Raw genomic sequence first — 24,207 nt, 5'->3', positions numbered from 1 at the left:
CTCAGCACGCCCACTGTATCCACGTAGTTACAGAACTGGATTCAGTTACCACTGAAACGACTCAGTCCCGTCCCTGCTTCATCATCCTGATTCTGTTGTCTGAAGTATATAACTCCTCCTCACAATAGAACTCTGATTTTATTAAATAATTAAAACCCCTTAAAATAAAAACGCTCTTCTTATGCTATGATTGATTTTTTTTAAATGTGGCTTATAGGTACGGTCGTGTTAACCCGAAAAGTCATAGAGATGTATCAAGGATTGTCCCCAGACAACGCCGCCACTGCCCTTGAACTGGAAAAGATAGTCAGAAACATCCACTTCAGAATAGACCCTACCTGATAGGACTCACAAAACTGTAGGCCTATTTTTTAATATATAAGGACTGTTCCTGAGGCTGCAGTTTTGCTGGCTGCCTGTCAACGGAGCTTCAGTTATCACTAATAAAAACTACCAAATAGTTTTAGTTAAAATGTTCAGTTTGAATGTACAGTGTGGCACTACACAATATACACTCCGACAAGGAATTCCACTGTAGGCTGTCCCCACGCACCCAGCAGTTTTATCTATTCGTACCCTATGTTTGAGAGGCTGTTGTTACACACAGGGAGCGTATGTTAGGCCTACAGGCCCAGGTTACATGATAAGCACTCGTGATGAGCATGTGTGTTGTAGGAACAAGGCCTAGGTTATCACAGTGTACCCAGAGTGGGCTGAAGCGCCCCAGAGCAGGGTGATGGACTCCGCTGATCCCTCACTCGGCCTCCATCGTCCTTGTGATGAAGCATGACGAGGAAATCACTTTGAGTGATTTAATATAGCTGAGAAAAGTATCCCGTGTGATGGAGAAAGGCAAGAAAGCCGTCTTATGTGATTGAGAAGGACAGGAAAATGTCGTAAGTGATGGGGTCATGACAGGATAAAAACCTTCTCTACTTATAAATGTAAAATGTCACAGATAAGAGGTGCCTCAAAATATATTGTATCTAACTTTGATGATGATAAAATATATCCAGACAAATTATTCCAATGTATATTGATATATACTACACAATATATATATATATATATATATATATATATATATATATATATATATATATATATATATATATATATATATATATATATATATATATATATATATATATACCGAGGCAGGGTGACCCCAAAAGAAAGAAAATCATCAAAAAGAAAATACTTTCATCATTCAACACTTTCACCACACTCACACATAATCACTGTTTGTGTAGAGGTGCTCAGAACACAACAGTTTAGAAGCATAGACCTATAAAGATACACAACATATCCCTCCAAACCGCTAATATCCCGAACCCCTCCTTTACAGTGCAGGCATTGTACTTCCCATTTCCAGGACTCAAGTCCGGCTATTAAAAATAACCGGTTTCCCTGAATCCCTTCACTAAATATTACCCTGCTCACACTCCAACAGATCGTCAGGTCCCACATACCATTCGTGTCCATTCACTCCTATCGAACACGCTCATGCATGCCTGCTGGAAGTCCAAGCCCCTCACAGACAAAACCTCCCTTACCCCTTCCTTCAAACCTTTTCCTACAGATTTATATGCTCTCCATGTCATTCTACTTTGATCCATTCTCTCTAAATGACCAAACCACCTCAACAACCCCTCTTCAGCCCTCTGACTAATACTTTTATTAACTCCACACCTCCTAATTTCCACATTCCGAATTTTCTGCATAATATTTACACCACACATTGCCCTTAGACAGGACATCTCCACTGCCTCCATCCGCCTCCTCGCTGCTGCATTCACAACCCAAGCTTCACACCCATATAAGAGTGTTGGTACTACTATACTTTCATACATTCCCTTCTTTGCCTCAATAGATAACGTTTTTTGTCTCCACATATACCTCAATGCACCACTCACTTTTTTCCCTCATCAGTTCTATGATTAACCTCATCCTTCATAAATGCATCCGCCGATACGTCAACTCCCAAGTATCTGAAAACATTCACTTCTTCCATACTCCTCCTCCCCAATTTAATATCCATTTTTTCTTTATCTAAATCATTTGATACCCTCATAACCTTAATCTTTTCTATGTTCATTTTCAACTTTCTACGTTTACACACACTCCCAAACTCATCCACTAACCTTTGCAATTTTTCTTTAGAATCTCCCATAAGCACAGTATCATCAGCAAAAAGCAACTGTGTCAATTCCAATTTTGTATTTAATTCCCCATAATTTAATCCCACCCCTCTCCCGAACACCCTAGCATTTACTTCTTTTACAACCCCATCTATAAATATATTAAACAACCATGGTGACATTACACATCCCTGTCTAAGACCTACTTTTACTGGGAAGTAGTCTCCCTCTCTTCTACAAACCCTAACCTGAGCCTCACTATCCTCATAAAAACTCTTTACAGCATTTAGTAACTTACCACCTATTCCAAATACTTGCAACATCTGCCACATTGCTCCCCTATCCACTCTATCATATGCCTTTTCTAAATCCATAAATGCAATAAAAACTTCCCTACCTTTATCTAAATACTGTTCACATATATGCTTCAATGTAAACACTTGATCTACATATCCCCTACCCACTCTGAAACCTCCTTGCTCATCCGCAATTCTACATTCTGTCTTACCTCTAATTCTTTCAATTATAACTCTCCCATACACTTTTCCTGGTATACTCAGTAAACCTATTCCTCTATAATTTTTACAATTTCTTTTGTCCCCCTTCTCTTTATATAAAGGAACTATACATGCTCTCTGCCAATCCCTAGGTACCTTCCCCTCTTTCATACATTTATTAAACAAAAATACCAACCACTCCATCACTATATCCCCCCCTGCTTTCAACATTTCTGTCATGATCCCGTCAGTTCCAGCTGCTTTACCTCCTTTCATTCTACGTAATGGCTCACGCACCTCCCCCACACTCACATTCTGTTCTTCTTCACTCCTAAAACAGGGTATACCTCCCTGGCCAGTGCATGAAATTACCGCTTTCCTTTCTTCATCGACATTTAAAAGTTCCTCAAAATATTCTCGCCATCTAACCAAAACCTCCATCTCCCCATCTACTAACTCCCCTACTCTGTTTTTAACTGACAAATCCATTCGTTCCCTAGACTTTCTTAACTTGTTTAACTCCAAAAAATTTTCTTATTTTCATTAAAATTCCTTGACAGTGCCTCTCCCACTCTATCATCTGCTCTCCTTTTGCACTCTCTCACCACTCTCTTCACCTTTCTTTAACTCTCCATATACTCTACTCTTCTTATAACACTTCTGCTTTGTAAAAACCTCTCATAAGCTAACTTTTTCTCTTTTATCACACCATTTACTTCATCATTCCGCCAATTACTCCCCTTTCCTCCTGCACCCACCCTCTTATAACCATAAACTTCTGCCCCACATTCTGATACTGCATTTTTAAAACTATTCCAACCCTCTTCAACTCCCCCACTACTCATACTTGCACCAGCCCACCTTTCTGCCAATAGTTGCTTATATCTCACCCGAACTTCCTCCTCCCTTAGTTTATACACTTTCACCTCCCTCTTGCTTGTTGTTGCCATTTTCCTCATTTCCCATCTACCTCTTACTCTAACTGTAGCTGCAACTAAATAATGATCCCATATATCAGTTGCCCCTCTATAAACGTGTACATTCTGGAGCCTACCCATCAACCTTTTATCCACCAATACATAATCAAAGAAACTACTCTCATTACGTGCTATATCATACCTTGTATATTTATTTATCCTCTTTTTCATAAAATATGTATAACTTATTACCAAACCTCTTTCTACACATAGCTCAATTAAAGGCTCCCCATTTTCATTTACCCCTGGCACCCCAAATTTACCTACTACTCCTTCCACAACATTTTTGCCCACTTTATCATTGAAATCCCCAACCACCATTATTCTCACTCTTGGTTCAAAACTCCCCACGCATTCACTCAACATTTCCCAAAATCTCTCTCTCTCCTCTACACTTCTCTCTTCTCCAGGTGCATATACGCTTACTATAACCTACTTTTCACATCCAACCTTTATTTTACTCCACATAATCCTTGAATTAATACATTTATATTACCTCTTTTCCTGCCATAACTTATCCTTCAACATTATTGCTACTCCTTTAGCTCTAACTCTATTTGAAACCCCTGACCTAATCCCATTTATTCCTCTCCACTGAAACTCTCCCACCACCTTCAGCTTTGTTTCACTTAAAGCCAGGACATCCAGCTTCTTCTCATTCATAACTTCCACAATCATCTCTTTCATATCATTCGCACAACATCCACGCACATTCAGACTTCCCACTTTGACAATTTTCTTCTTCTTATTCTTTTTAGTAATTATTACAGGAAAAGGGGTAACTAGCCCATTGTTCCCGGCATTTTAGTTGACTTTTACAACACGCATGACTTACGGAGGAAAGATTCTTATTCCACTTCCCCATGGATATAAAAGGAAAAGTTAATAAGACCAAGAACTATTAAGATAAAATCAAAGAAAACTCAGATGAGTGTGTATAAATAAACATGTACATGTATGTGTAGTGTGACCTAAGTGTAAGTAGAAGTAGCAAGACTTACCTGTAATCTTGCATATTTATGAGACAGACAAAAGACACCAGCAATCCTACCATCATGTAAAACAATTACAGGCTTTTGTTTTACACTCACTTGGCAGGACGGTAGTACCTCCCTGGGTGGTTGCTGTCTACCATCCCGCTACCTATATATGTATATTGTAACCACGAACGAGTGGTATTGATCAATTCCAACACTTCGCTAGCCAAGGATTCGAACCAATGTTGTACTGGCCTGCCATTGTGAGCATGAACCACATGACACCTTAACCCACAGGACCAACCAATCCTACAAGAACCAAGCACCCAGTCAAGCTAGGTGTGTTACTCTTGGTCCGAGGACATATGGAGGTGTGAGAGTTTTCAAGCTAATTTCATTTTCATCCCTGTTAGGTGTCCTCGGACCAAGGGTAACACGCCTACCTTGGCTGGGTGCTTGGTTCTTGTAGGATTGGTTGGTCCTGTGGGTTAAGGTGTCATGTGGTTCTCGCTCACAATAGCGGGCCAGTACAACATGGGTTCGAATCCTTGGCTAGCGCAGTGTTGTTATATATATATATATATATATATATATATATATATATATATATATATATATATATATATAATATATATTATATGTATATGTCGTGCCGAATAGGCAGAACTTGCGATCTTGGCTTAAATAGCAACGCTCATCTTGCCATATAGGACAAGTGAAAATTTGTGTATGCAATAATTTCGCCAAAATCATTCTGAACCTAACGAAAAAAATATATTTCATTGTGTTTGTTTAGTATTAAATTATTATAAACAAATCTAAAATATATTTAGTTGGGTTAGGCTAAAGTAAATTGTTCTTGTTATAATAAGGTTAGGTAAGTTTTCTAAGATTCTTTTGGTGCAAAATTAAAAATTTTTACATTAACATTAATGAAAAAAATATATCTCTAAATGTATAAGAGAAAATTTTACAAAGGACTTAATTTTAAATGAGTTCTTGCTAATTGACCAGTTTTACATATTCGGCACGACATGTATATATATATATATATATATATATATATATATATATATATATATATATATATATATATATATATATATATATATATATAATGCGCAATAAGATCACAGTAAACAGGTGATATCACAATATGCAGAATAACCACTGTGAAAATAGTGAAATTCCAAGCGCTTTCGTGATTTCTCATATCAAATAACTATAAAAATGAAAGATTAAGGGAAAGGCACATAAGGACGAGACTGCATCTCGCGGCCCCCTCACAACACCTAACTTTGTATGATGTAGGTAGGTAGTCACGGATCCGTGAAACACACCTTATATTCTATACAAAAATTTAATTTGCCTAATGTACCTTAAATTCTTTCCAAATTTTATTAATTATAAATGAATCCAATTTGTATAACCCAAAAGCAATATTTACATTATTTTCAAAACTATTTTTTATGAGACTTGATTCTATTATGCTCCTCTGGACTTGCGAGATGCAACCTTCTGAACCTATTGAAATTCAGTTGGTTAAAATCTCTCACGTGGATTAACAGAGCATTAGAATCTTGTCTTCTTCTAATGCTATATTTATGTTGTTTTAATCTTAGTTCATGACTTTTACCAGTTTGACCGTAATAAACTTTATCACATATTTTACAAGGAATCAGCAATTCTGGGGGAATTTTTTATCATAAGTTTTTTACTACATCAACATTTTTAAATACAACTTTGTTATTAAAATTCTTAAGTAGAGAAGGCATATCAACCAAGTTTTCATGGTGGAGAACCAACATATTTTTAGTTGAATAAGGTTGGTTGTCCCTTTTTGGATTGTAAAAAAGTATTTCTAGCAATTTTGAAAGATTTATCAGTTAAGTTTGTTGGGTATTTTAGATCAATAGCTATTTCATAAGTTTTCGAGATTTCTTCATCTATGAATTCTGGGCTGCAGAAACGTAAAGTTCGCAAAAACATTGATGAGAAGACAGACTGTTTACTTTATCTTGATGTGAAGAATAATATTGTACATAGAAACATTTATTTGTTGGTTTTCTGTAAATTTTAAATTTAAAATCATGGTTCCTCTTAATAATTAAAACGTCGAGAAAAGGCAATGAGTTATTTTGTTCAAACTCAACAGTAAAATTTATGGAATGAACTAAAGTATTTAATTTAACAAGAAAATGGTTTATATCTATATTCTGAGGCATAAGACCTTAAAATATCAACATCTCTATACCACTTAGCTCTATTGGGAAGGATTTTGTTAAGCACTCTTGTCTCAAAATATTCCATATACAAATTACTAAGGACAGGTGAGAGAGGATTTCCCATTGCCATACCAAAGTTTTGGGTGCAAAACTCGTCATTAAACACAAACTTTGCATCAACAATACAAAGTTTAACAAGTTTAATGATAGTAGGAACTGGCAATGGTAAATCGTAGTTAACAAGTTCTTCAGATAGGAAACTTACTAAATCATCAACTGGAACTTTCGTAAACATGGAAGTAACGTTAAAACTAACCATGTTGAAATTATTTAAGTCAGTCAGGGTGCTTAATTTATCCACTAAATCTAAATTGTTTTTAACGTTAAAGTTAAAAAAATTTCTAACAATTGTCCTCAAAATTTCTATTAGTCATTTAGATAATTTATAGAAAAATTGAACCTATGGAGCTAATACTGTTAACATAATATAAAGGTTTCTTTTTTTTGTTTGGAATAAATATCTGTATCATGTAATAGGTTATTCATTTTTCCTTGGTAATCAGTTTCTTTCAAAATTTCTATTGCATTTATTTTGTGTACTTTAGAAATATGCAATTTTTTATTATTAATAAGTTTTTCTTAAGACTTAAAAAATCTTTGGGGGTAATTGGGAATATTTTGTTTTATCACAGAGTTATAGACCATCTCTTTACTTATATTAATTTCATCAGTGGATAAATCAGAAAATTTTTCTAAAGTCGAATAAGGCTTTTGCAATTTCCACACTGTCGAGTTTTTTGACGATGCAAAATTTAGACTGAAACCTAAAGCAGCACTTGTATTTTTATCAAATATTTCATCTGATAAGTTAATTACAAAGTTATTAGCATGCTTTGTCCAATCACTGTTTTTAATTAGATTGTCTAATATTCTTTGTAGTTTGTTTTTGAGTTCATAACAAATTCTTCTGAGTTTATTATAGCAATGATCTAACATACTATGTTTCCATTCTGATGGAATAGCCTGATTAAAGGAATAATATTTTGTTACTCAATATTTTGAAAGCCTTTTTCTGTTTTAGTAACTTAAATGTTTCTGAAGAATAATTCTCATAAAATCATCAAAAGCAATTTGGCAAAAGAGATTTGGGCAGAACTTGTTCTTTCAAACAGCTTTTTTAAAAATTACATCGATTTTTAAGCTTATATGACTTGATCAGTGCAAAGGAAAACTGGGAAACAAAATAAATAAGAAAAGGAAAAAAATATATAATTAGGATATTTTTATAAAACTGCATCCACTGGAGATGTCTATATAGATATCACCTTTTTGTAACAAATGGGGGCCTGTCCGGAATTTTTCATCCAAGGTGTTTAAGTAATTGTCTAGTTTGACTTAATAATAAGTCTATAGTCAAACACCTGATTTCCTGATCAAAGGACTTTTTGAGCTTGGTCTTGTACAGCATAATAGGTGGATGTATGTACTTGTCCGAGTCTCTTGATCCAAGGAAATGGAAATAATGTTAATGATCTCTGGTTCTAAGACAGTCAACAATAATGCATAATATATGTAACTTGTAAAGTAACTTTTTATAAGGATCATAGTTTCCCATAATCTCTCTTTTGTAGTGTATTGTCATAGTGTATGTGCAAGTGAAACGGTTAATTAATAATCTGACTTTGTCGAAGTTAAGTATTTTAAAACTTCAGACATGTTGGCAAGTAGCCAAATATCTCGGTGTGATGTATCACAGAAATTACACTGCAAAACCTGTCTGATCAATTAGAAATATATTGTTTTCTGCTCAACCAGAGATTTCTGATTCATCAGATTCAGATTCGGAGAGCCTAGTATCACAATTAGAAAATATGTGGCTGATTGAGCGACTAAGGCAACAGTCTATGAGCCTGATGTAGCCCAGTTGACGCTCACCCCTTCTAGCTTGGCAGAGTGTAGCAGGCAGTATTGGCGCAGCCTCATACTAGTACCTCGTATGTTACACCTATATGTAGTTATCCTAGACCAGATCTAGAATCTCTGGGAATGGCTGGAAAAGGCACCCGACCTAAGGAACGTCCAGACAGATTTGTTAATTTCCCTACTCCTCCATTACACACTGGTCCTATCTCTCTGGATCAGTTTGAGAGGATGGAATGCCTAATTAAGTTGCAGACTGCACAGATAGAGGCACAGAGGAAATTAAACGAAGAATAATTCCATAAAGAGACTGTTATGAAAGACAACTGATCGATAGGTCTGATAAATGTAGTAGTACAATTGAGGACACATTAACATGCAGAAAGCTGCCTCAGTGGTTCCTAAGTTCTTTGAAAGTGACTTTGACACTTTGATGTGTTTGAGAACCAGGCATGTGCAGTGAATTGGTCATGCAAGCACCGGGCAACATTGTTGCACACAGCTTTGACAGGCAGAGGTCAGACTTGTACTGCTGCTTTTCCCTTTGACAAGTACATTAACTACGAAAATGTCAAAGAAATTATTTTAGAGACGTACAACTTATTACCTTTAAGTTATCAATGTGCATTTTGTACGTTACAGCGAAGACAAGGTCAAATTGTATCAAATTCGCTCGTGAGAAAAAGACTGCGTTTGAGAGGTGGTGCAGAGCCTCGAATTGCAATACTTTTGACAGCCTCGTTCAGTTGATGCTTCACGAAGATTTCAACAACTGTGTGTCTGCTGCACTGCTTCAGATGCTCTGGAAACTATTGCATTAGCAGACAGTTACGAGATATCTCACAAACTTGTGCATACTAAAACACAAAGAAGCAAGGTAACGAAAAAATGTCCTAGGAGTTGGCAACCCAGATCAGCTGATCAGTGCCGACCTGATTCACCAGTTGTTACTTCTTGTATCTTTACTAGGGAGACTCACAATCCTAAATTCAAATTCAAATTCAAATTCAAATTCAAAGTTTATTCTCTATAAGGATTACAATGCTGAGTTTAGAGAAATTTGGTTATTGTTTGGTTTACATGTAGTAAAATTGTGATTACAGAGTGTACCACTAGAACGCTTAGCATGGCTAGGCATTTCGGGCATACTTAGTTTTATTCTTAATTGTAAAATATTACAAATTATGAGGTAAGTTGGTATTATGGCTAAGTGACTAAATACTAGTTTGTGAGTTTAGCAATGTGAATGCTTTTGTTTTGGCACAGTACATAGTTTCAGTATTGGAGTATCACAGGATTCATTATTTTAAGATTGAGATTAATATTTCTGTTTATGGTCAAATGAGTGAGTGAGTGTAAGTGTGAACCACCAGGTGGTATTCGTGTAGTTAGTTGACGGGGTGTATCAGGGAGATAAGATGTTTTCTAATGGTAGTTTTGAAGGTGATGAATGTGTCTGCAGTTCTAGAGTTCTCAGGTAGGGTATTCCAGATTTTAGGGCCTTTGACATACACTGAATTTTTGTAAAGGTTTAGTCGGACACGGGGAATGTCGTAGAGATGTTTGTGTCTGGTGTTATGCCTGTGGGTTCTGTCACAACTATCAAGAAAGCGTTTTAGGTCAAGGTTGATATTAGAGTTTAAGGCCCTGTAGATATAGATTGCACAGTAGTAAGTGTGGATGTACTGAACTGGGAGCAAGTTTAGATCTATGAAGAGTGGGGGGGTGTGTTGCCAGGGATGGGATTTAGTGATTATTCTTACTGCAGCAAGACAGAAGTCAGATACTGAGAAGAACGTTAAATGTGCTTATTGTCTGAGAAAAGGACATTCTAGGGAGTATTGTTATAAACTGGAAAGAGATACGAAAAATAATCGTGCGGCTGGTGCCCCCACACAAGTCGTATCATCTTCGGTGCAAAAAGGGCACCAAGATCTTACCAACACTCGAAATCCTGCTGTTCATAATTATTCAGTCCAGATGACTAAGGACAGAAAGTATATCTGACGAGAAGGTTCGCTTTGCTTTGAGTCCGTACTTGTCTAGAGGAAAAATGGGGTTCGACAAATCACAACCGAGATACTGGCAGTTTTCGTCTTTGTTGGGTTTATGAGGGCCACTGACAGCATAAGCTGTATCGAGCCTGGTTTCTCGATGGTACGAAGAAAAATTTCTGCCCAAGGCTGGGCGAAGAGAAAAGGAACAAAGGTTCCTTTGTAAATAGAGATAGAAACTTGAAGTTTCCAATAAGATCCGGTGGACCCCCTTGCCAAGCCCCAGCAGAGCGGGATGCCTAGACTCCAACCTAAGTTCAGTAACCGGCTTCCCACCAAAGACCATTAAAGAATTTTCCACAGAGCGGAAAAAAATGGAGCTGGCTAAAGTCAGGCGATGTACAGGTGCCCTCCTGTAGAGGGTCCGAGGGGCAAAATAGATGAGGGCAAGCGTCCCAGAGAGAACGGTGGAAATTTGCCAGTAATACATAGGCGAGAGAGAGACATCCACACCCGATGAAGGCTGGCGCAGAACCCCCTACTGGCAGCTATCTCACCTTGTTGAGAGAAGGTTTACTGCCCTTAACTAATAATACTTATACACAGATGTATTGTTAGAGGCCTATGGTGGGGCTGTTATAAAAGTATCTCTTCACAAAGTATATATTGAAACAAGCTATTATGCTGGTTATAGTTTAGTGGGTATATCTAGTGGTTACCTGGAGGTTACCTGGAGGTTATTCCGGGGATCAACGCCCCCGCGGCCCGGTCCACGACCAGGCCTCCCGATGGATCAGGGCCTGATCAACTAGGCTGTTACTGCTGGCCGCACGCAGTCCGACGTACGAGCCACAGCCCGGCTGATCCGGCACTGACTTTAGGTATCTGTCCAGCTCTCTCTTGAAGGCAGCCAGGGGTTTATTGGCAATTCCCCTAATGCTTGATGGGAGGCTGTTGAACAGTTTTGGGCCCCGGACACTTATGGTGTTTTCTCTTAGTGTACCAATGGCGCCCCTACTTTTTATTGGCGGCATTTTGCATCGCCTGCCCAGTCTTTTACTTTCGTAGGGAGTGATTTCTGTGTGCAGATTTGGGACCATTTTCCTATCAGGTCAGTGAACTTGTTGATAGGGAACGACATTTTTCAAGCTGGTATATGTAAGGAACCACTTGTTATTGATAATGCCACTGATGATAATTATGCCAATGAAGCTTGTAAAGAGAAGCCTGTTTTATTTCCTCTCAGCGCAATTACAAGAGCTATGTCAAAGATACAGCAACCATCCTTGTCTCCTGTTAAGTTGATGATGATGGTTTGGGTCTGAATATGTTGTTCAGTGATGCACTGCACCCAGGATCATTAACACTGACTCACCCCATTCATCAGCCTTGTCAGGACACAACTGACATTAAAATTCTAACTCATGACGATTTCATCAAGGATCAGTTTGCTGATCAGTCATGTCACTATAAAGATTGAGAGATATAACAGTTACTGAGAGTGATGCAAAGGTTCTCGATAATTGTTACTATTATAGTAACGGTGTTACTATAAGTAACATGTAAGTACATGTAAGTTATCAGTGATAGTGTTACCACCACAGTCAAGCATCTTGTAGTTTTACCAGTTACTTTTCGTGTACAAACTATTGATTTTGCTCACTATAGTCCCATAGGAGGACATTTGGGTGTTAGGAAGACACTAAACTGGTGAAAAATTTCTCTTGGCCAAAAATGAGGAAACTGTGGCTGACCGTGTGCATCGTTGTCACGTCTGTCAAGTGACGGGTAAGCCAGCATACACACTTCCACCTGTTCCTTTTATTTCTGTCACCACTGATGGTGAACCATTCTGACATCTCATCATAGACTGTGCTGGTGCTCTACCTAGAACCAAACTAGGAAACCAATATACTTGTCTAATATTATGTATGCAGCGACACACTCTTCCTATGAGAAAAATTTTTGCCCGTGCTATTGTCAGAGCAATAATGAATTTTTTCTCCCAGGTTGAATTGCCACAAGAGATACAGTTGGATCAGGGATCCAACTTCACTTCTAAGATCTTTCGAGAAGCATTATCCCACCTAGGAATAAACTCTGTATTTTCAACCAGTTATCACCCACAGTCACACAATGCTCTAAAAAGATTTTATCAGACTTTGAAGTCTATGATGAGAGCTTATTGTGAACATTTTTCTGAAGACTGGGATGAAGATATACCTTTTCTTCTTCTGGGGAATGTATCGTCATTTTGTACAAGCTGGTTGTTTAGATTGCCTTGATGGTCGAGAAGATAGATTATTTGAGGACTTATTGTTAGTCACTATTTCTAGTCAAGTCTTACTGAGACATTACGAGCACTCTGAGCACATACACATTCATACACTTGTATATATCTGTATTATTCGTATTCAAGAGTATATCTCATCATAATACTCACAATTTGTACTATAAGAAAAGTGCCCTCAGCACTATATTACCATATGTACAATTCAATATTACACTACAAGAGATATAAAGGAGCTTATATCTTAAACTATGTGATACTTATTATCCACCTAGACACCTTTTGTATTAAAGATCTCAAATTTTATTTCGTTGGATTATTATCACATTGTTATAATCCCAAAACTCTATTAATATTTCACTAAATTGAAGGGATAACTAGACCTGATCTTATCCTGACAACTTGTTACGTAAACCAGAACAGAATGTTAGAGGGGGAGACCTTCTAGTATTCTCTGGAGATGTCTATACTTTATAGATATCGTCTTGTTGTAACAGTACACACATTCACACACTCACAAAGTAATAACCAACATGGGAACAAAAGCACGGAAAATAAAGTGGTCTGCATATTTCGACCTCTAACTGCTGAAGAAGACTCCAGTTGTGTCAAAATGTACAGACCACTTTATCTTTATTTTCTTTATTTTCCGTGTTACTGTCTCCAAGTGGGTTATTACTTATGGTGTGTGTGTGTGTGTGTGTGTGTGTGTGTGTGTGTGTGTGTGTGTGTGTGTGTGTGTGTGTGTGTGTGTGTGTGTGTACTCACCTAGTTGTACTCACCTAGTTGTGGTTGCGGGGGTCTAGTCACAGCACCTGGCCCCGCCTCTTCACCTGGCAGCTACCCGGTCACTCTTCCCGCTCCGTGAGCTTTATCATACCTCTTCTTAAAGCTATGTATGGATCCTGCCTCCACTACAACACTACCCAGGCTATTCCACTTCCTGACAGCTCTGTGACTGAAGAAATACTTCCAAACATCCTTGTGGTTCATTTGAGTCTTCAGCTTCCAACTGTGACCCCTCGTTGCTGTGTACCATCTCTGGAACATCCTGTCTCTATCCACCTTGTCTATACCTCTCAGTATTTCATATGTCGTTATCATATCCCCCCTAACTCTCCTGTCTTCCAGTGTCGTCAGGTCGATTTCCCTTAACCTCTCCTCGTAGGACATACCCCTTAGCTCCGGGACTAGTCTTGCTGTAAACCCTTGCACTTCTCTAGTTTGGAGGGTTCCAAACTGGCGCTGCATATTCCAATATGGACCTAACGTACACAGTGTACAGGGTCCTGAATGACTCCTTATTTGGATGTCGGAATACTGTTCTTAGGTTTGCCAGGCGCCCCTATGCTGCAGCAGTTATTTGGTTGATGTGCGCCTCAGGAGATGTTCCCGGTGTTATACTCACACCAAGATCCTTTCAGTGAGGTTTGTAGGCTCTGGCCCCCCTAGACTGTACTCCGTCTGTATTCTTCTTTGCCCTTCCTCAGTCTTCATGACTTTGCACTTGGTGGGGTTGAACTCCAGAAGACAGTTTCTGGACCAGTCCTGCAGTCTGTCCAGATCCCTTTGTAGTTCTGCCTGGTCTTCGTCCGATTGAATTCTTCTCATCAACTTCACATCATCTGCAAACAGGGACACTTCGGAGTCTATTCCTTCCGTCATGTCGTGTGTGTGTGTGTGTGTGTGTGTGTGTGTGTGTGTGTGTGTGTGTGTGTGTGTGTGTGTGCGCGCGCGTAATCACCTGGTTGTACTCACCTAGTTGAGGTTGCAGGGGTCGAGTCCAAGCTCCTGGCCCCGCCTCTTCGCTGGGTGTGTGTGTGTGCGTCGTGCCGGATAGGTAAAACTTGACATTTTGGCTTAAATATTAGCGTTCGCCTTGCCGAATAAGGCAAGCGAAATTTTGTGTATGGAATAACTTAGCAAAATCATTCTGAACCTAAAGACAAAAATATATTTCACTGTGTTTGTTTATTATTAAATTATTAATTTTTACATTAACATAAATGAAAAAGTCTATCTTTAAACGTGTAAGACAAAATTTTAGAAAGGACTTAATTTTAAGTGAGTTCTTGCTAACTGACCAATTTTCCCTATTCCATATATATATATATATATATATATATATATATATATATATATATATATATATATATATATATATATATATATATATACATATCAATGCACCACGCAGAAAAAAGCGGATATATACAGAGAAAGATCAAGATCGCAGTCAGCAGGACTCAATACTGCTACTGGGGACGGTCAAGATTCCCAGGGAGCACTCTTATCCACTCAGCCACACAAATGTCACATAAGCTGGGCAGCCTGGTTGATAGGCCATGTTTCTTTCCCAGCCCGGGCACGTCAGTGAGCCTCAAGCATGGATTCAATCCATTTCACTCTCTTCTCTTCCTGTATGTTCTGACCTCTCAAGCGATTTTAATATCACTGCACCACGCAGAAAAAAGTGGATATATACAGAGAAAGATTGCAGTCAGCAAGACTCGGTACTGCTACTGGGGACGGGTCCCCAGTAGCAGTATCGAGTCCTGCTGACTGCGATCTTTGTGTGTGTGTGTGTGTGTATATATATATATATATATATATATATATATATATATATATATATATATATATATATATATATAATTCGCGAGAGCAGGCGAAATATATATATGCAAGGAATTCGCGAGAGCAGGCGAAATATACACAAACACTGATCTCTGGCTGAAGGTACGCAGTGCTTTACCAATCTACCCACACTGGACAATACCTTGGCGTGTAGCTTGCGCTACACGTTTGATCCAAGGCAGCCAGCTTTCAGGGAGAAGGCTTACAGCTTTTCATCTCATCCCCTGCATGCATCAGCCTTACTAGAGATTTTAACAATGCAAGGAAATCTCTAGTAAGGCTGATGCATGCAGGGGATGAGATAAAAAGCTGTAAGCCTTCTCCCTGAAAGCTGGCTGCCTTGGATCAAACGTGTAGCGCAAGCTACACGCCAAGGTATTGTCCAGTGTGGGTAGATTGGTAAAGCACTGCGTACCTTGTCCTAAGGTTCGTAGGTTCGAGTCTCCTTCAGCCATATATATATATATATATATATATATATATATATATATATATATATATATATATATATATATATATATATATATATATATATATATATATATATATAAACTCGCCATAGCTAGCTAAACACGTTATGGTTGTCTTCACCTAAACACCTAAAAAGAAAAAAAGGTGATGCCAGAAAAAAATTAGAAGCCGAGCACAAGAATGACTCACTGAGGTAAAATACAGGAGTTACGAAGGAAGATCTAAGACAACGGATATGTCATCTTTGGCTGATATGTGGAAATGGGGTGACATGATAGCCACACTTAAGATTATAAAATGGTAAGAACTCCATTGAGCGGTACAAAGGGACCTAAATAAAATAAAATAAAAGAAAGAAGAGTTTTCTGAGAGGACACGAGAAAGTTTTTCTTGAGAAACATTGCTAGAACAATGTCACGGTTAGCAAGAGGCAGTCATGTTGCAGCCACTGCACATTCTAAAAGCTTTACCAAAAAATAAATCTCGATGACGGAACACTACAAGCTCAACTCTGCTGCTGTAGGTAAAAAGTTACTGAGGTATCTATTTACAGCTAGGTGAACATGGGCGGCAAGGGTGTAAGGAAACTTCTGTGAACATTAACTGTTCTTCTCAGTTTGCCTTACATTCACTGTACACCTAGCTCTATTTTTCTCAAGTATTTCTTAGTGGTTCGTATTCTTGTAGTTGGTAAACCTGAGTTAAGACTGGGCCGAGGGGCGTCGATCTCCAGAACTTAGTAACAGATATTCACCGACACTCTTTCTGTGTGGGAGATTAGACAACGGAAGGAGTGGTACAGTTAACCACCTGGAAATGCCTTCATGGCTGCCAGTACATACGAGGTGAGGACTGTCGGGAAATACCTTCATGGTTGCCTGTAGTTACGAGGCTAGGACTGGGGAAATACCTTCATGATTGCCAACAGAAAGTAACTAGGATACATATTCCGTTATCACTGCTTCTCGTCTTTGCCAGTATCTTATCTCTGGGTACCATGGTGGCCCATGGAGCCTATAGAAGATGGTGATCCCACGAGGGCTGGTGATCCCTATGAGGGCTGGTGATCCCCACGAGGCCTGGTGATCCCTACGAAGGCTGGTGATCCCCATGAGAGCTGGTGATCCCCATGAGGGTTGGTGATCCCCACGAGGGCTGGTGATCCCCACGAGGGCTGGTGATCCCCACGAGGGCTGGTGATCCCCACGAGGGCTGGTGATCCCCACGAGGGCTGGTGATCCCCACGAGGGCTGGTGATCCCCATGAGGGCTGGTGATCCCCACGAGGGCTGGTGATCCCCACGAGGGCTGGTGATCCCCACGAGGGCTGGTGATCCCCACGAGGGCTGGTGATCCCCACTAGGGCTGGTGATCCCCACGAGGGCTGGTGATCCCCACGAGGGCTGGTGATCCCCACGAGGGCTGGTGATCCCCACGAGGGCTGGTGATCCCCACGAGGGCTGGTGATCCCCATGATGGCTGGTGATCCCCACGAGGGCTGGTGATCCCCACGAGGGCTGGTGATCCCCATGAGGGCTGGTGATCTCCATGAGGGCTGGTGATCCCCATGAGGGGTGGTGATCCCCACGAGGGCTGGTGATCCCCACGAGGGCTGGTGATCCCCACGAGGGCTGGTGATCCCCACGAGGGCTGGTGATCTCTACGAGGGCTGGTGATCCCCACGAGGGCTGGTGATCCCCACGAGGGCTGGTGATCCCCACGAGGGCTGGTGATCTCTACGAGGGCTGGTGATCCCCATGAGGGCTGGTGATCCCTGTGAAGGCTGGTGATCCCCACGAGGGCTGGTGATCCCCACGAGGGCTGGTGATCCCCACGAGAGCTGGTGATCCCCACGAGGGCTGGTGATCCCCACGAGGGCTGGTGATCCCCAAGAGGGCTGGTGATCCCCACGAGGGCTGGTGATCCCCACGAGGGCTGGTGATCCCCACGAGGGCTGGTGATCTCTACGAGGGCTGGTGATCCCCACGAGGGCTGGTGATCCCCACGAGGGCTGGTGATCTCTACGAGGGCTGGTGATCCCCATGAGGGCTGGTGATCCCTGTGAAGGCTGGTGATCCCTACGAGGGCTGGTGATCCCCACGAGGGCTGGTGATCCCCACGAGGGCTGGTGATCCCCACGAGGGCTGGTGATCCCCAAGAGGGCTGGTGATCCCCACGAGGGCTGGTGATCCCCACGAGGGCTGGTGATCTCCATGAGGGCTGGTGATCCCCACGAGGGCTGGTGATCCCCACGAGGGCTGGTGATCCCCACGAGGGCTGGTGATCCCCACGAGGGCTGGTGATCTCCATGAGGGCTGGTGATCTCCATGAGGGCTGGTGATCCCCACGAGGGCTGGTGATCTCCATGAGGGCTGGTGATCCCCACGAGGGCTGGTGATCCCCACGAGGGCTGGTGATCCCCACGAGGGCTGGTGATCCCCACGAGGGCTGGTGATCCCCACGAGGGCTGGTGATCCCCACGAGGGCTGGTGATCCCCACGAGGGCTGGTGATCCCCACGAGGGCTGGTGATCCCCACGAGGGCTGGTGATCCCCACGAGGGCTGGTGATCCCCACGAGGGCTGGTGATCCTACTGATCAAAACAAAAAAAATTACAGTGATGAAAATAATCAAATTTTCTAGGAGTCGGAACTATAAAATATATTACCAAAAAATCAAGCATGTTCAGTTAGTATTAAGAAGGACCTACTGTGATTTTTGTTTTCGTCAGGGTACCCCAAGGGTTAAAAAAAACTGTCACCTTTTTTATGATGTGATCAGTTTCTTACGAGGTGGACCGATAAGCCAGGGAAAGGCCTCAGTCACATGACCAAAAGTTCCGCTCATTGGGTTGTCATATGACTAACAACAGCGTTAGCGAATATTTTTCCTGGTGAAAATATCGAAACTGCTTTAGGGAAATGTTTGTCATCCGTGATCAAGCTGGGCTAAGATAAGGTTTTGTTCATAGATATGGTGCTTGTGTTGGGGCTAGTGCTAAGGTGCTTCTGCTGGCTAGTGTTAGAATAATGTGCTCTTCATCAGGCTAGTGCGTGTATAAGGTGCTGTTCGTCAGGCTAGTGCTTGTGTAAGGTGCTGTTCGTCAGGCTAGTGCTTGTGTAAGGTGCTGTTCGTCAGGCTAGTGCTTGTGTAAGGTGCTGTTCGTCAGGTTAGTGCTTGTGTAAGGTGCTGTTCGTCAGGCTAGTGCTTGTGTAAGGTGCTGTTCGTCAGGTTAGTGCTTGTGTAAGGTGCTGTTCGTCAGGCTAGTGCTTGTGTAAGGTGCTGTTCGTCAGGTTAATGCTACCATAAGGTGCTGTTCATTAGGCTAATGCTACTACAGGGGCATCTACTAGTGATAATGCTTGGATGAAGCACTTATGTTAGGGTTATAGATAGGATAATTGCCTCTGCTTGGGCTGCCGCTTTGATAAGCATTTGGGGCACAGTCAAGCATAACACGTAGGTGTTTGGCCCGAAGTTATACTACGTCACACACATATACATTTATCTTGATAATAATCATGTAGGCAAAGCATTGGGAGTGGAACACTTGACTGCCCTTGTATTACATAAAAAAAAATGTAGGTAGGTAAGAACTGAGTACTTTTCACTTGTATCTCATCTAAGGCATAGGTTAGGTGTGAGATTTAGGTCAACACTGACTCACGTACCAAGATGTGTGGTACCTGACGAACCTTGTGTAATCACACGGTCCTGAATATCGTGTACTTGGTGGCGTTGAGAGTTAAAAGAAGAGAAGAACGGGGTTATGCATGGAAAAACAAATTATAGGTGAGGTATTTACACTGCAGTCCGAGGATTTTTTTAAAGTGAGGTTACAGTAGTGTGCATATTAATTGAGACAGTGTTAAAATAAGACATTTATTTGGAAAATTAATATTTATTTGAAAAATACACGGGAATGATAATGACAGATAATTAATTTAACAAGAGATATGTCTACCCTTTGTTTTCATAAGCATTGTTACACGCTTTGGCATAGAACTGACCAATATTGAACACATTTTGACAAGTTCTTCGTCATGGTACCAGGTCCTAATAACAACAGTTAGCTTCTCCACAAATGAACAGTCTTGTTTCACGATCCTGCATTTGGTTATTGCCCATAGATTCTTAGCTGGGTTGAGGTCAGGAGAGTTTCCAGGCCAGTTTAAAAACATACCCCGCGCTCTTCGAAGAATGTCAGCATTTTTCTGGAGTGTGGCATGGAGCAAGATTCTGCTGGAAAATGTCTTCTCCATCAGGAAAGTCTCTTTCCACAATGGGAAGCAAATGAGTTGCCGGGATTGCCTCGTATTTGTCACTGTTCATCGTTCCCTTAATAATAAACCGTCCAGGGCCTTTAGCAGTAAAACTACCCCAAAACCTCATGGGTGGGTGTTTTGGTGCTTGTTGAATGTGTCCATTCCGAAGAGGTTCGCCTTTGCTCCGTCCCAATACCACTGATATGTACCCATGTACTTCAAAATGCGCCTCATCTGAAAATATAACTTTTCTCCATTAATCTGTCGTCCATCACTTATGATCGAGTGCCCACCGCAGCCGTTTTTTCTTCATAACAGCAGTCAATAATTGTTTCTTTACAGGCTTTCTGGCAGTTCTGCCAACTTCAATGAGCTTTCGTTGAACAGTTGAAGAATTAACATTTACGCCAGCAGAAACCAAATCGCTCTGTAGATTTTTGTTGGTTTTCTTGGGATCCTTCACACTTTTTTTATGATAACCTTGTCATTATGAGATGTTGTCTTGCGTTGTCTTCCACATCTTCCTCGATGCAGCCCTCCACAGTCACCAGTGTCGTCAGCGTCTTCCGAGCCTGACCAACAGTTGACTTTGCTAGGCGGCTCAAATTTTAGGTGATCTGTCTGATACTCAAATCAGCATGTTTTCTAAGAGCTACAATACTTGCACACTTTCTAGCTGTAGCATCCATCATGAACTGAAAGGGAGAATTTGGCAAGACCACATTTACTCACGGAGCACACTTGCAGGAATAGTCTTACAGAACAACAACTGTTGTAGCACTGACGAGAGTCGCTGGGTAACACCACAGCTGGATAGTTGCCAGAAGTCGGTACCAAGCTCTTCTGAAAAGAAAAGAACCCAAACTACATTAAGCCCAAGACTAAGACATATTATGAGATAATCATAAAATTTACTCCTGTCCCAATTAATTTGCACACTACTGTAATCAAGGAAGGTTACTCAAAATTTACCGGGAAGCCAAAGAGGGAGAGACGTGGTTTACAATTAAGTGCGGTTAGTCGTAAACTAAGAGTTTAAGACTAAGGAAAGTGTACAGAAAAAGGAAGATGGATGAAAACAGAGAACTAAGCAGACGAATTAGGAATATTTTTGCAATGTCTTATCATTGCAAAATATGAAGACAAAATTAAAATTACAGCACTGAAGATGACAATAAAGGACAAGTTAGTAAAAAATACTGTGGATTATTGATAAGTTCAGACACTTTCTACTCCCGGGGTCCGGCCATGGGCCAGGCTTGCCTGCTGCTAACCTGGTCAACCATGCTGTTGCTGGTGGCCCACTGCCCCACATATCCATAACAGCCTGGTTGATCTGGCACCTAGTGAAGATACTTGTCCAGTTTCCTCTTGAAGCCTTCTACACTCGTTCCAGCAGTGTTTATAATTTCTGGTAAGATATTGAATAGGGGCCATGGATGTTGATACAGTGTTCCCTTATTGTGCCCACTGCACCCCCTGCTTTTCACTAGATTTATTTTGTTCTTCCTCCAATATCTCTCTCTCCGGTATGTTGTTATGGAAGTGTGCAGATTTGGGACCAGGCCCTCATATACTTTCCAGGTATATATTATCATGCATCTCTCTCTCCTCCGCTCCAGTGAGTACATGTTCAAAACTTTAAGGCGTTCCCAGTAATTTAAGTGCTTTACTGGCTCTATGTGTGCCGTAAACGATCTCTGTATCTGTTCCAACTCTAATATTTTTCCTGCCTTGAACGGGGCCGTCAAAACTGAGCAATATTCCAAATGAGGGAGCACTAGCGATTTGAAAAGAGTTATCACTGTCATTATTTCCCTTGTTTTGAATTTTCTCAATACTCACCCCGTCATTCTTCTGGCTGTCGTGACCTTTGTCTTATTATATTATTTGAAAGAAAGGTCAGCTGACATAATTATTCCCAAGTCTTTTACTTGTTCCTTTCGTTCTATCTGATGATCCTCTTGAGTTTTGTATACAGTGTTCTTGGTGAGTTATTCATGCTTTCCTTATCTAAGCAGCGGGAACTTATCACCACTAAACGTCATGTTCTCCACTGCCCACTGGAAAACACTGCTCATATCTTCCTGTAATTTTTCAGTGTCTTCTACCAAAGTGACTTTCATATTTATTTTAGTGTTATCTGCAAATGATGATACAAAACTGTGACGGGTGTTTTATCTGTCTGCTATGAGGATGGGAAACAGCAGAGGTGCCAGGACAGTGCCTTGGGGAACTGAGGTTTTTACCTCATTGATGATGGATTTTGCTCTGTTTACTTTTGTGTTCTGTGTTAGGGACCTGAAAATCCATCTGCCTACCTTCCCCGTAGTGCCTCTGGTCCACACTTCTTGCGCTATCACTTCATGATCGCATTTGTCAAACGTCTTTGCAAAATCTGTGTATATCACATCTGCGTTTTGGTTGTCTTCCAATGCTTCCGTAATTCTGTTATAGTGGTTCAGTAGCTGTGACAGGTATGATCATCCTGCTCCAAATCCATGCTGGTTTGGGTTATGCTAGTTGTGCTGGTCCATGAAATTTGTAATTGGACGTCTCATCACTCTTTCAAAGATTTTTTTATGATAAGGAAAGTTAGGGCTATTGGTCTGTAATTTTAAGGTTAGGTTACAAAGAATGAAGTAACCAGGATAACAGGGAAGATGTTCAAGTGGATGTAAGAGTACATGGGGAACAGAAGACAGACGGTAATGACAATGAAAGTTTCAAAGTTGGCATATATGACGGAATACTCAAGGACCAGCACTTTGGTCCTTGTTGTTTCTCATGTACAGTATTTAAATGATCTACCAATGGATATTAAATCATACATATTTATATGACGGGAAATTATTAAAAACAAGTGCATCGGCCAAGTGCCGGATCAACCAGGTATGATGGTTATGCAGATCAATGTGCTGCAGGCAACAACAACCTGGTTAAGCAGGCGAGCACCAACTAAGCATGACCCAGGATCGGGAGTAGGGAAAATTCTCGAAACCTGTCACAGGCCAAAGATACAGAGATGAGAACACAGCATCCAGGAAGGACAGGGAGAGGATAAGCAGCAGCATCTTAGATCCTTTGACGAAAAAAAAGGACAACTACGAGAAGTAATACAAACTGGGCATAATACCCACATGCAAGACGACATGTGCAAAAACTAGCCAACTTAAGAACGGCTTTCAAGAATCATAACACATTTCATTTTTGGATATCATACACAATTCACGTCAGATCCATCTTGGAATATGTGGCTTCAGCGTGGAGCTCGCTCCTGGATCAAGAATTTAAAGAAATTAGAGAAGCTGTAAAGGCTAGAGCGAGAGTGCCACGAGTAGAGGCTTGATCAGGGATCAGATAAGGGACGAAGATTAAAGGGGGTTGGACAAGGAACTGTGATTCAATCCCATCTAACACAGGTGAGCCCGTACTGGACGGTGTTTAACCTGAGGCATATCACGTAAACAGACTGGTACGTCAGATATACCTGTGTTATCAATCGTGTTCATTCTCATTCTCTCTCTCTCTCTCTCTCTCTCTCTCTCTCTCTCTCTGCAAAATACCCCATTAAAAGTAGGGGCGCCATTCGTACACTAAGAGAAAACACCATAAGTGTCCGGGGCCCAAGACTGTTCAACAGCCTCCCACCATGCATAAGGGGAATTACCAATAGGCCCCTGGCTGCCTTCAAGAGGGAGCTGGACAGATACCTAAAGTCACTGCCGGATCAGCCGGGCTGTGGTTCGTACGTTGGACTACGTGCGGCCAGCAGTAACAGCTTAGCTGGTCAGGCTCTGATCCACCGGGAGGC

The 24,207-nt window shown here is 40.9% G+C and overlaps 1 protein-coding gene across 2 annotated transcripts in view; it reads left to right on the top strand.

Moving 5' to 3' along the window:
* LOC128691609 (rho GTPase-activating protein 18-like) overlaps positions 1–24,207 on the top strand; it is a gene marked incomplete at its 3' end in the record, with an annotated part of 515,474 nt that overhangs the window by 439,554 nt on the left and 51,713 nt on the right.

The sequence above is a fragment of the Cherax quadricarinatus genome, chromosome 26, assembly GCF_038502225.1.
Source record: "Cherax quadricarinatus isolate ZL_2023a chromosome 26, ASM3850222v1, whole genome shotgun sequence".
Lineage (NCBI taxonomy): Eukaryota > Metazoa > Arthropoda > Malacostraca > Decapoda > Parastacidae > Cherax > Cherax quadricarinatus.
This window is presented reverse-complemented; position numbering and strand designations above follow the sequence as displayed.